The 11,411-nt window shown below is 48.5% G+C and overlaps 1 non-coding gene across 1 annotated transcript; it reads right to left on the minus strand.

Annotated features, from left to right (window-relative positions):
* Positions 1–2,038: 2,038 nt before the first annotated feature.
* Positions 2,039–2,110, minus strand: TRNAP-UGG (transfer RNA proline (anticodon UGG)). The gene has a single exon. It is a non-coding gene; the product is annotated as a tRNA-Pro (tRNA).
* Between the last annotated feature and the right edge of the window lie 9,301 nt (positions 2,111–11,411).

The following is an 11,411-nucleotide window of genomic DNA, read 5'->3' on the forward strand; positions in this document are numbered from 1 at the left end:
CAATCGCCGAGCAAGCCTGGGACGCTTAGCCTAATAGCATGTGGGAAAAATGAGAAAACCGTTGCCTGAGCGATGCTCCTATAGGCGTCTCTTCTGGATTTCTGTAGCGTTAATGACAATTATCAAACGTCTGTACCTTCTAAAGGTAACTAACTTTTGCTAATTATAACAATCTGCGAAAATACTCCAGGTGCTGTAATCTAAGCATGTTTATTCGAGAGAATGGCGCTGGTTGACACACCCAGAAACACCCTTCGCATACATTGCATGCCCTGAAGTTAAGCTACAAGAAACGCGCACAATAAACTCACAGGCCTTTACTGCTCATAGTCAGGAGCTCACCATAAAGGCAAGCGAAAACTGAATGCAGGTGGCAGTCATACAAAATCCATTATGTCGTGTGGTGCTTCGCGTACTCTGTTTGCAGCGAACCACCGGGCATTCGTAAAACATGTGGAATTTCTTCTACTTCAAGCATTCAAATTGACTGCTCCGAAATAATTATGACCCGCTGCAGTTCTTGAACGAGCCCTGAAATCTGCGCAGGCTGTTCTTTTCGCGTGTATGCTTAATATTTCGATGAGGCAAATTTATTCGCCACTAATGCTAAGACAAGCACACGGTGCGCTTTTTTATTCTTTATGAATGTAGCCTGTGCGGTCCAAGACGCAGCCGGTGCGGTATTCCATTTTTTTTTTGTTCGTAAGGCTACCATGCTGGCTCACCTATACAAAAGACGAACCTACGGACATTTCATTCTGTTCTGTAGCCGCGTTTTCCTCCAAAGGGAAAGGCGGCTGGAAGTTTCATTACGCTCGGCAGAGGTATTGCATAACCAATGTTCACCAGCTGCATAACGCAGCGTCGACCAAGCCCAGGAAATCAGGACGAGCGCTTCTAGTTTCTGCAGCTGCCACTGGTTCCTGCACGCCACTGAGCAAAAAAAAAATGACTGGGCAAATTTTTAATGTTTGGTCCACCCCACTGATTTCCTGCGGCCATCAAAACCCGTCGGTGCGGTCGCAGGAAGCACTATGTGAATCACGTTCTGCAGGCTAACTTACATAGTGATAATCACCATGTTCGAGCTCCATTTCACGCAAGACTAGTTTTCTATCAATTAGAAATTAAAGTATCGCCTTTCAGTTACGCGGTGTTCGCTACTGGCGGCCGACAGATGGCGCCAGTTTATGGTGTCCATTAAAGCTGGGCTTTGGGCCAGTTGGATGCAGTTCATATTGGACACACAAAAACCAGCGCGCACGGACGAAGGACAAAAGAGAAGGGTAGGTGCTACAAGCGCTGTCTCGCAACTAGCAGTATTGTGAAAGGATGGATATTTATACGCATGTAAAGAACATCGGCGCATGCGCGAGAGGCACGCAATGCATACACGGCATGAAAACACACATCCTTCCAAAACAAACAAAAACAGAAATAGAACAGAAACCAGCTTAGCAACACTCACGCCGCTACCTCCAAAAGTGACACATCACGATTTATCTAAAAAGGCTATCTCATGGTCATACAACAATATAGACAGTTTGCTAACACAAATACCTTTCTTGTTTTCAACAAAAAACGCTTCCATGATTTCCCTCGTTCGTTGATCTTGATGCCGGTAAAGAACTCCAGTCTTTTTGAACAGTGCTTTGCACAGCTTCTTATTTTCGCTTTTACTGTTCTGCACAATTCTCAGTAATGACTGAACGAACGGTGGGCAATGACAAGTTATTATCCTTTCACTATAAAGCTTAGGACGAGACAGCGCTTGCAGTGTCTACCCTTCTCCTTTTACCTTCGTTGGTGCACGCTGGTTTTTGTTTTCAAGATAGTGACAGTTTCTTTGCACCTGTTCTCTCTTTTCGGCCATTCCATGGCCTGCATCCTGCACCGAGTCCTGTAAAAGGACATTTGTGTTTGCCTCTTGCTCATATTTTCTTTCTCGGCGAAAACAAAACTTGCTGCTGTGATTAGAGCGTATCAGAGTCTAGAGCTAGGAGCTAGGTATGCAAAATTTACTAATAAAAAAATTCACGGGCCCGTCCGGGATTTGAACCCGGGACCTCTCGCACCCAAAGCGAGAATCATACCCCTAGACCAACGGGCCGTTGCTGACTTCGTTTCCCAGCACGGCATTTGTGATAAGGAGGTGATGTTGCAACGCAACCCAGAGGCAAGAAAAAACCGGTCTGACGGCACGAGACGCGTCGGTGCGACGGTACACCAGAAGGACGGAAACCCGGATCCAGTCATTAGCAGGGACTACTATAGACCAGATTTTTGAGCCTTTCCCGGGCGCGGCCATTTTGCACCGACTGGCGCGCCGCGGTGCGGGCGTTTCTTTGGGGACTGCGGGGCTGCGGCAGTTCCGCGGCCGCGCGTGCATATAGCCGCGCTTCGGGCGCTAAGAAAGCATTGTCGAGCATACTTCCGCTGCGTGGCTGTGTTGCAGGAAGTATTTACGTTATCACAGCGATAACACTGACGCGTTTTAATGACATTTAGTTTGACATTCAGGCTAATTGTGCCGGCGCTTAGAACGCGCTCGTGCTTACATCGAATTCCGTCTTGGTGCTCCACCGCAAAGAAACTTTTTGCTCAATATCAAACATTTGGTGTGCGGCTAGCATGCAGTTCCAATTCCCATGCACTCTTATTCCTTCCTGCCGGCCGGCCATAAAGCCCCCCCCCCCCCCTCCCCCTTCCACAAACAGGGCTTTCTTGTCGCCGCGCTAGTTTATCAACAAATTACCGCTGCGAGCTCAACTGAGTCGCAGCGCCAACAGCAAACAAATTTTGTCATGGTTTATGCAACCTGGTGCATAAAAACGTACTTTCGCTTAATTTATCGAAGCTTGAATAAATATGAGCTGCTAATCCAGCTTTCACTAATTCTGAGGTCCGAAGTCGCGTTATTTTATTCAGGAGCTCTCGCCGCGTGTGAGAGCATTGCGTAGCCGTTTGGCTAAGTGTGGAAATGTAATGAAATCGCGCATATTTTTCTATGAATAAGGTAGATACCGCACCGCTGCGGTGGCTCAGTGGTTACGGCTCTCGGCTCCGGCCCAAAAGACGCGGGTTCGATCCCGGCCGCGGCGGCCGAATTTCGATGGAGGGGAAATTCTAGAGGCCCGTGTACTGTGCGATGTCAGTGCACGTTAAAGAACCCCAGGTGGTCGAAATTTCCGGAGTCCTTCACTACGGCGTCCCTCATAGCCTGAGTCGCTTTGGGACGTAAAACCTTAATAAACCAAACCAAACTAAGGTAGATACCAACAGCAGAAAGATACTATAGATAAGCCTTTACCCCCCAGATACCTCTGACATGCGTGCGGAAAAAGCAGCTAAAATCGCTGCTGAAAAAGCAGCTGAAACAAGAGCAAGCTCAGCGCAAGGATGCCGAACACGTACTGGTGATCGAAAACACGCGCTCCGTCGGGACAACCTTCAGTCTGCAGCTCGCCTATCCAGTTACTACTCCACTGAGTCGAATCAATAGATCTACATTCTGATGCATAAAATTATCATAGATGATATCGCACTTAAAAGGCGACAACAAACGACACGACAGCGCAGAAATCTGCTTAGAAGTGCCGGTTTCCAGTCCGTACACTACCTGGTCGACTACCCTCGGATGTCACGTTAACGAGTACCTGCGCACAAGATAACCGCAGTACTGTCTGGAAGAGGGAAAATGTGAGTAGTGACGCACAGCACACACCCTCATAGGTTAGCTGATGGAGCACAGCAACGGCAGAAGCGAACACGTAAACATGCGTTCTCCGCGCGGCGCCGGCGCGACCCGCAGTCCCTCGGGCCGCGCGCGCCGACAGATGGCGACTGGTGTCGAGAGTAGGAGCGCGCCCGCAGCCTGCGTGCGAGGGTAAAAAAATCTGGTCTATACTCGCGGACAGCTTTTTGTGGCTATGAAGCCAAGGCTAGGCTGGAAAGGAAAGGGGGCTTTGCCCCATTGCCACGGGGAGCGGCCTATCTTAGCCTTAGCAAGCCTGCACCATCTCCCACTTCATGCCGTCGCACTCCTAGCCCAAACAAATGAAAACTCACCCCTCCACAGTTCGTGAACAAAGGCGCGCCTCCATTCCTTTCCTGCCAAGCTTTGGCTGCATAGCCACAAAAAGCTGTCCGCGAGTATAGTGCGGCTTCATTCGACCACGCAGCACATGGAAAGCCGGCCGAAAGCATCAAAATTTTTATTTCGTGAGAACTCCACTTTCAGCAAACGATTGTTTAACAGAGCGAAATGTCAGACCAAACGGAGCGCCACTGACTATTGATTAATGTCACGCCTTGATTAATAACATTGAACCCTGCGAAAAACCGTCGGGAATGAATAATTTAGCAAGTTATGAAAGGCAGGACAAGGTTGCGCTAGTATAAGCTTCAATAGCACGGCGATCATCTATTTCTTGAAAAGGGGTGGTAGTGCACAGAACTCGCAACAATTTAATGCATAATGTATTCAAGGGCTGCTCGTGCAGAAAACCCTAAAAACGTGTTCACATTCCCAGCTGTACTCAAAAGGAATGAAAATAAAATGTGACTGGGAGTGCTATATTCTAGACAAGGGAACAACCCCACATAGGAACACCACGAGACACAAGCGCACTTAATAGCGCACAAAAGAAGACAGGTCAAACTAGAAGACACGGATATGTCTTCTAGTTTGGCCTGTCTTCTATTGTGCGCTATTAAGTGCGCTCGTGTCTCGTGGTGTTCGTTTGTGGTGTTGTTCCCTTGTCTAGAATATAGCGCTCCCCAGTCACAGCATGCACGACCAACTAGCCCCCTGCAAAGCTTTATTGAAAATAAAAGGAGCCACCTGGGAAGATATAATTGGTCTCTCCGTAAAGTTCAGTCTACTTGCTGGCTAATGAAGGAATCTGTAAGTCTTTAATTATATCTAGATGACTGCAACGTAATGGTGGTGGCGGGATGAAACTTCCTATACCTGCCACCGGTCGTGGAAAGGCGAGAGGAGATCGCAAGAATTCGCCACATGCCGAGCGGACGTTTGCTTTTCTTCTGTGATTTCTCATGCCAATCGTAGGGGCATACATGTATATCCGGCTTTAGCTCTTGCGACGGGAAGAGGCGGCCACTGAGGAAACGCGGCAGGAGTTAGCGAACAGATGCCGAAAGGAAAGCTCAGCAATCTTCATTGGTTGTCTCTACTCGAGTTTTCTTTTTTCAGCGCTATTAGCACCGTGCATTCAGCGCTAGTTCTCTCAGAACTGCATTTGAACTACATAATGGTCGAGTTAGTACTGCGCAGGAACAAAACATATCGCGAAACACAGAACGCCACAAAAAGAAGGACGGAGGACAACAGCTGGACCACCAGCTGTACAGTTCAAGGCCCAGTGGTTGTCTGCCGTCCTCCTTCTGGGGTTCCCCCTTTCGCGCTGGCTTTACTACCATTAAGTACACTATTTGGGACTTTGTTTTATTATTTCACCTGAACCATGAGTAATTCAAAGAGGTACATCACCCAAGTGGAAGAGACCCGAAAATTTTGCACAAGGCCGTTTTTCAACGAGACGTTGTTTATGAACAGTGTTTTTATAAAAGTGTATGACCGCACCATAACAATCCATATATCCACAGATCCCCCCTCAGGACGCGTGTAGTTTTCTGCCATTGTCACAAACATACACTACATGTGTTCTGTAGGAGTCATAAATACTCGGTATGAGTGCAGGACAAACTTTTAAAAAGATTTTGCTACGCACTGGGAGATTAGACCATTCCCAACAACATGTTCACAACACTGTCAAACAGTGTACCGCAGCTGGCTCACAATTAAAAGTGACGTTCAAGAAAGCTGGTCTTGGAAGTTTCCGTTGGTGGCAGATTCAGCTGGAGCGAATCAGACTACTCATTTTTGCTTCAGTGTTTGGCACAGGCTCTGCTTTTCCTTGTGAAGAAGCGCAGGATAGTAAGAAATAGGTGCGCACATTTGCCGAGAGCAAATAATCAAGAAATAACTCTTTTCTTCTTTTAGGCTTGTTTTGTGCGCTTAAACTTTGGCTGCAGAGCCATATGCACGTAAGGGGAGCTAACGTTATGCCAGCATTCCGGCCTGCTTGTTCTCTCAACCCGCCACTATCTATCAGAAGTGGAGCAATGCTTTCAATGCTTCAATATTTCCATTGCAGTCAACTTCGAATTATTTTTTGCAACTTTATTTGCCTCCACGTGGGCGCTGATGGTAGAGAGTAATCGACGAAGAAAATGTCCTGTTGACGAACACGCTACTACTGAGAGCCACTTCGATCTACAGTCTCGATTTGGAAGATAGTTAAGCCCATAAGCTGCTGATAAGGGTAGTTAAAAATCACTTAACCGGAAATGCCCCAGAACGAAATTTAAAAGAAACAAAAATATTTGAAAAGCCATTATTGATAGTGCGCTTCAGCACAGATTAAAGGAGCCTGAAGATTTTTTTTTTGGTAGCGAGAGCTACATTGGCCGTATTCTCGCCATTTCGCTGTGGCCAGTGGTCACACCGCGAGCTGAGCCGTTGCTTAGCAACCACCGCAGCTGGCAGCTCCGCTCGCCGCGCCATCTGGCATGAGGTTAGAGGAGGAGCCGGTGAAACCACGTTGCAACCACAGAGGAGGAGCCGGCGTTGCATCGCAGATATAGAAGGGGCGGCTCGGTGGCATTCGTCAGCAGAATGAAAAGTAAGTCGGAGAGACTGAAAGAAGCCAGGCTTCGTCGACTGGCCCCCTGGGACAGTCGACACCTTAGTCGCGCTTTAAGCTACGAGAACGATCAAGAGCGGCAGCTTCGCAAGCAAAGCCGCATAACTGGCCCCTTGGGACAGTGGACATCTTATTCGCGCTTTCAGCTACGTGGTGGTAGTGACAGATGTGCCCTGCATGCGTTGACATTGACAACGGTGTGGCAGAAACGCGGCATTGAAGCCATAGGCCATCGGCGTACATTGTGTTCATTGGCGTTGGCGTTGACAACGTTTTAGGCGCATAACTGCCTCCCTGGGTTAGTGGACGCCTGAACAGCGCTTTGAGGTCCGTGGGATGGCGAGAGAGAGAGAGATGTGAGCTGCTTGCGTTAGCGCTGACTACGCTGTGGCCGACACGAAGCACTACATGAGTAGGCCGCAGCGTTCTTTCTGTGAGCATCTCGCGATCAACGGTTAACTTCCAGCTGCCAGGGTGGCAGGGTAGGCGCGCTGACTAACCAGTGTCCGGAACGCACTCAACGTTACAGACGACAAGCCGCGTATAGTTGCCCGATACGCCATAGCTTTCGCTCTCTAACCAAGTTAAAAAGTAGTTTAACCCACCTAATTTTTTATGAAATTTTTAAAAAATAGAAGACAGTTCCTTTCATTGCACTTGAAAACATAGGAACTAAATTAAACTGAGGTGTGGAACTAGCTCGCAACTAGTATTTCAAGCAGAAATTCGCCAATATTCACAACAATCCAGGGAGTGTGCGCAACTCTTAATGTAGTTATGTCGAATTAGGCAATGTTTGGGACCCTCTACGTCCCTACGTGATAAGTAGTATATTCTGCAGCCGTTATTGCGAAAGCTGTTTTGAAAGCCTAATTGTTCTGTGAGCGCTCGTGCCTTAATTACGCGCCCTCGCCACGATAGCATTACCGGTAACTGCATGCTTTTATCTCCACACTCGAGCACTCTTGCTGGGGCGCGGTAGCGTTCTGGGTAGGAAGAAGTTACCAGGGTGTCGAACCGGAATTTTTTCGGGTTCGGTTCAGGTTCGGGTTCACACCTTTCGGGTTCAGTTCCGGGTTCGGCTTCAGAGCCAGTTCGAACCGGTTCGGACCGTGCTGAACCAGTTCAAACGGGTTCAGGGCAAAAAAAAAATTAGAACGTAGATGGGTTTTAATCAACCTTGTTATGGTGTTTACTTTTTTCTGTGGCATCGATATATAACATAAAAATGCAAAAATTTGTTTAATGCGAGATGTTCTCACTTTACCCACTTTATGTATTGTAGATACATAACACATTATGTAGATACATTCGGTTTTCTCCCTCTTCGCTTTTCCTTGGGATACCTTTACGACCTCTCCACAAGGCAGACGATAAAGGTTTGTGATCGGTCATTGCTTCCTCTACCCATATATCTGCAGCCTTACCTAGCCTTTCATGATACGAATTCAGCGGATGTAGTCCAGCCCAATGGCCGAAGATATAATGAACGCTCGCTTATTACGAACGGGTGCGGTGTTACCGTGAAAATATACATAAGGGAAACGGCAATTCGTCACAGATACAACGAGAAACTTTGGCCGCACCACTCGGTTATAGCGAACGAGCAGGCGCCGTAAACTACCCCCGAATTTTAAGAGGTCGTGCTACCAGTAAGCGCGGAGTGAAAGAACGTCTCTCAACCTTCACGACACCGCTCCGGAAAGAGCATGTCGACCGAAAAATGCGATAAAAGACGGCACTGCAGTGCGCAGCGCTAACCGGAAAATCCGGCGTCTGGGAACACTGCAAACGGTAACGTAAACACGGTAACGATATGCTATAACTCCCTATTCAAACAGTAAGTAACCGCAGGCCAAGCCCGCGTCGATGGCCTACGAGGGCAATAATTGCCTGCGTGTTCGCCGGCTGGGCAAAGCCTCTCAGTGGAAGCGCGGTGCGTGTGAGAAAGGGGCATCGTCGAAAGCGAAGCTACTGACCATGGTCGTGAATCAAGTAACAGCAGCGATTTGAGAATTTTTAAATCCTTGCTAGCCATGCGTGCTAGCCACAGGCTGGTCACGTGGCATGCATAGCCTGCCCAGTTGGCTCCATCTTTTGCGCTGCTACCACGTGCAGGCAGCGTCACACAGCGGACAGTGCAACTGATGCACTCAGTGCCGCGAGCGCTGCGCTACTTTTGTCGCTTCGTGAGTAAAAAAACTTTAGAAGCAGGTCGAAAACAGACGTGACCGGACGCATGTAGATGTGTGACAAAGCTTCGTTGATCTATGGCCGGCCAGATGTTTCCTTAGACAACTACGCTCCTGCGGACCACAAAATTGCAGAAGCGCGGGCTGTGACGAAGACGAACACCAAGCACGAGCCCTCCCGTACTCTCAGGAATTTTGTTTATGTGGCCGACCTGCCACCAGCTGCCGTGGGCACTTCAACCACGATTAGTTATACCCCGTCGCTAAATTTGATGGTTAGCAGCAAGGGTCTCCACGAGGATTAACTGACCACACTAGATAGCCTGGAAAGAGCCGCTGGAGGATCTGCTTTGCACAAGTAGGAGCGCATAAAGTAGTTTTATAAGAAATAAACGCCACTTTTAGTGGCCTTAGCATTTTTGGCGGTTATACGAAGAGTCCACTTACTACGAACAATGAACGCAATCCGCTTGACCGTCAGGTTCGTTACAAATGGCCTCGACTGTAGTTTCAATCGGCCGCAAAAACCTTGTTCACGCTTCAAACATGGGCCTTACGCGTTAGGACGTACCTTCGCCCTAAGGAGGCGTTTGTGCCGTGGTCAGTGAATTGCTACCTGTGAGAGCAACGAGAAATCACTGAGCAACGAAATAATTGTTTCTTTTTGTCCTGATGCTGCGTTTTTGGGGCATACTTCAGCAGTGTCTTAAAATAGACATTGAGATCATGTACTTCACTATAAGATTTCTGAGTGCGACGAAAGACTCCGGAATTCCGTGCGAACTCTTCGTGTTCGTAGGACAGCTTAGCGTGAGGAACACCCGCATGATGGATCAACACGCAAAACCGCCGCGTTCAGCGAGGTCGCTGTTCAGAGAACAGTGCTCTTTACCGCTGGAAGACTATGTTGTCCAATTTCAATCTCCTGACTCATTCCGAAATTTTGATGTGCGGGCGGAGTAAGGGAGCCACGGCGGCGTAAGGACTTAAGCTGAGATATTTGAATTCGACGAGACCAAGCAAGGCACGAGGAGGGTCACAGAGGTTCCTAATATTTTAAGCAACAATGATAAAAAGAAGCCTCGAAGATGGCGCGCGCGCGCGCGCGCGCGCGTGTGTGTGTGTGTGTGTGTGTGTGCGCGTGCGTGCGTGCGTGCGTGCGTGTGTGTGTGTGTGTGTGTGTGCGTGCGTGCGTGCGTGCGTGCGTGCGTGCGTGCGTGCGTGCGTGCGTGCGTGCGTGCGTGCGTGCGTGCGTGCGTGCGTGCGTGCGTGCGCGCCGTCCGGAGCGCCTTTTCTCGACCCGGCATCTGGGGACGCAGTCTCGGCGAAGGACTTCATCGGGGGGAGGAGTCTGTTGCGTTGCAAGACACTGCTGGCGTGTGAGCCTGCGAACTTCGGAAAACTGCTTGTGCCGCGAGCGTCGCGACCTATACTCGGCGCCGCAGGGTGCCGGCCTCGTCGCGGAAGCGGGGCTCATGTTCAGCCGAAGATGCACCCCTCTCGAACTTGACGTTTATGAGGGTCACGGCTCTCCTCTCTCCTCTCGAAATTTAACTCGGGGTGGTCTGGATTCGGCCCCCAAGGACGCTTTCTTCCAAGAAACGCGGCTTGGTCACGTGACCACGGCATTCGAAAACTCGACCGTCAGCGGACAAAGAGAGTATTCCTCCAGCAGCGGAAGAGAGCAGCTGCTCGGGGAGCCAGTCTGTAGCTTCCAAGGGCCTGGGGCCCTCTTTCCTTTTGGGTCAAAGTCTCTGAATAAAGACCCAATTCCTAGCCTTCACTGAGTCCACAGCCCGCACCTAGCAACAGCACTCTCAATCGGTGCTCGAAGGACTGTGCACACAAATTTTATTGCGTGTTTTCTTCTTTCAAACGATGACTTAGATATTAGGATACCTGGATCACTATGCGGTATTCGCCTACGGCCGCTGAATAATTTAGAAAAGAATTTATTCTCACATGCTGTGTCGGTTTCATCAACCGAGAAATGTTGTGACTTGCAGTTGAACTGTCACGTGAGGCGTGCAAACCTGTGATACAGACGCTGATACTTTGTTTTCACTCACTACTGCACATAAACCAGCCTGCGTCAAAGGCTAGAATTACAACAAACGAGTTATTGCCGTTTTATTTCGTGCTTCATGTAACCTAAATTCGACTACAGGTAACAGCACTCGTTCTGCTGATGAAACTAAAACAACGTCACGAAGAAATTCGAATATAAATTATTTATTGACTGTAGGCAAATACCACAGGGTGCTCCATGTATACCAATGTCGAAATCATCGTTTGAAAAGAGACGCAAGCAAAAATTTGGTGTCTATAGTGCTTTATTGAGTTAGGTCAGTGCTAACAATTTGATTAAAGCCATACACAAACACGAAAAGGAAGAGAAGTAATAACTCAAGATTTCACATAAACCTGACTTACAATGCTTTAGAATTGGCGCTAGTACATTACAGAAGAGTCAATTAGGTTTCTTCCTACA

The sequence above is a fragment of the Amblyomma mixtum genome, chromosome 3, assembly GCF_055824585.1.
Source record: "Amblyomma mixtum isolate Tamu chromosome 3, ASM5582458v1, whole genome shotgun sequence".
NCBI lineage: Eukaryota > Metazoa > Arthropoda > Arachnida > Ixodida > Ixodidae > Amblyomma > Amblyomma mixtum.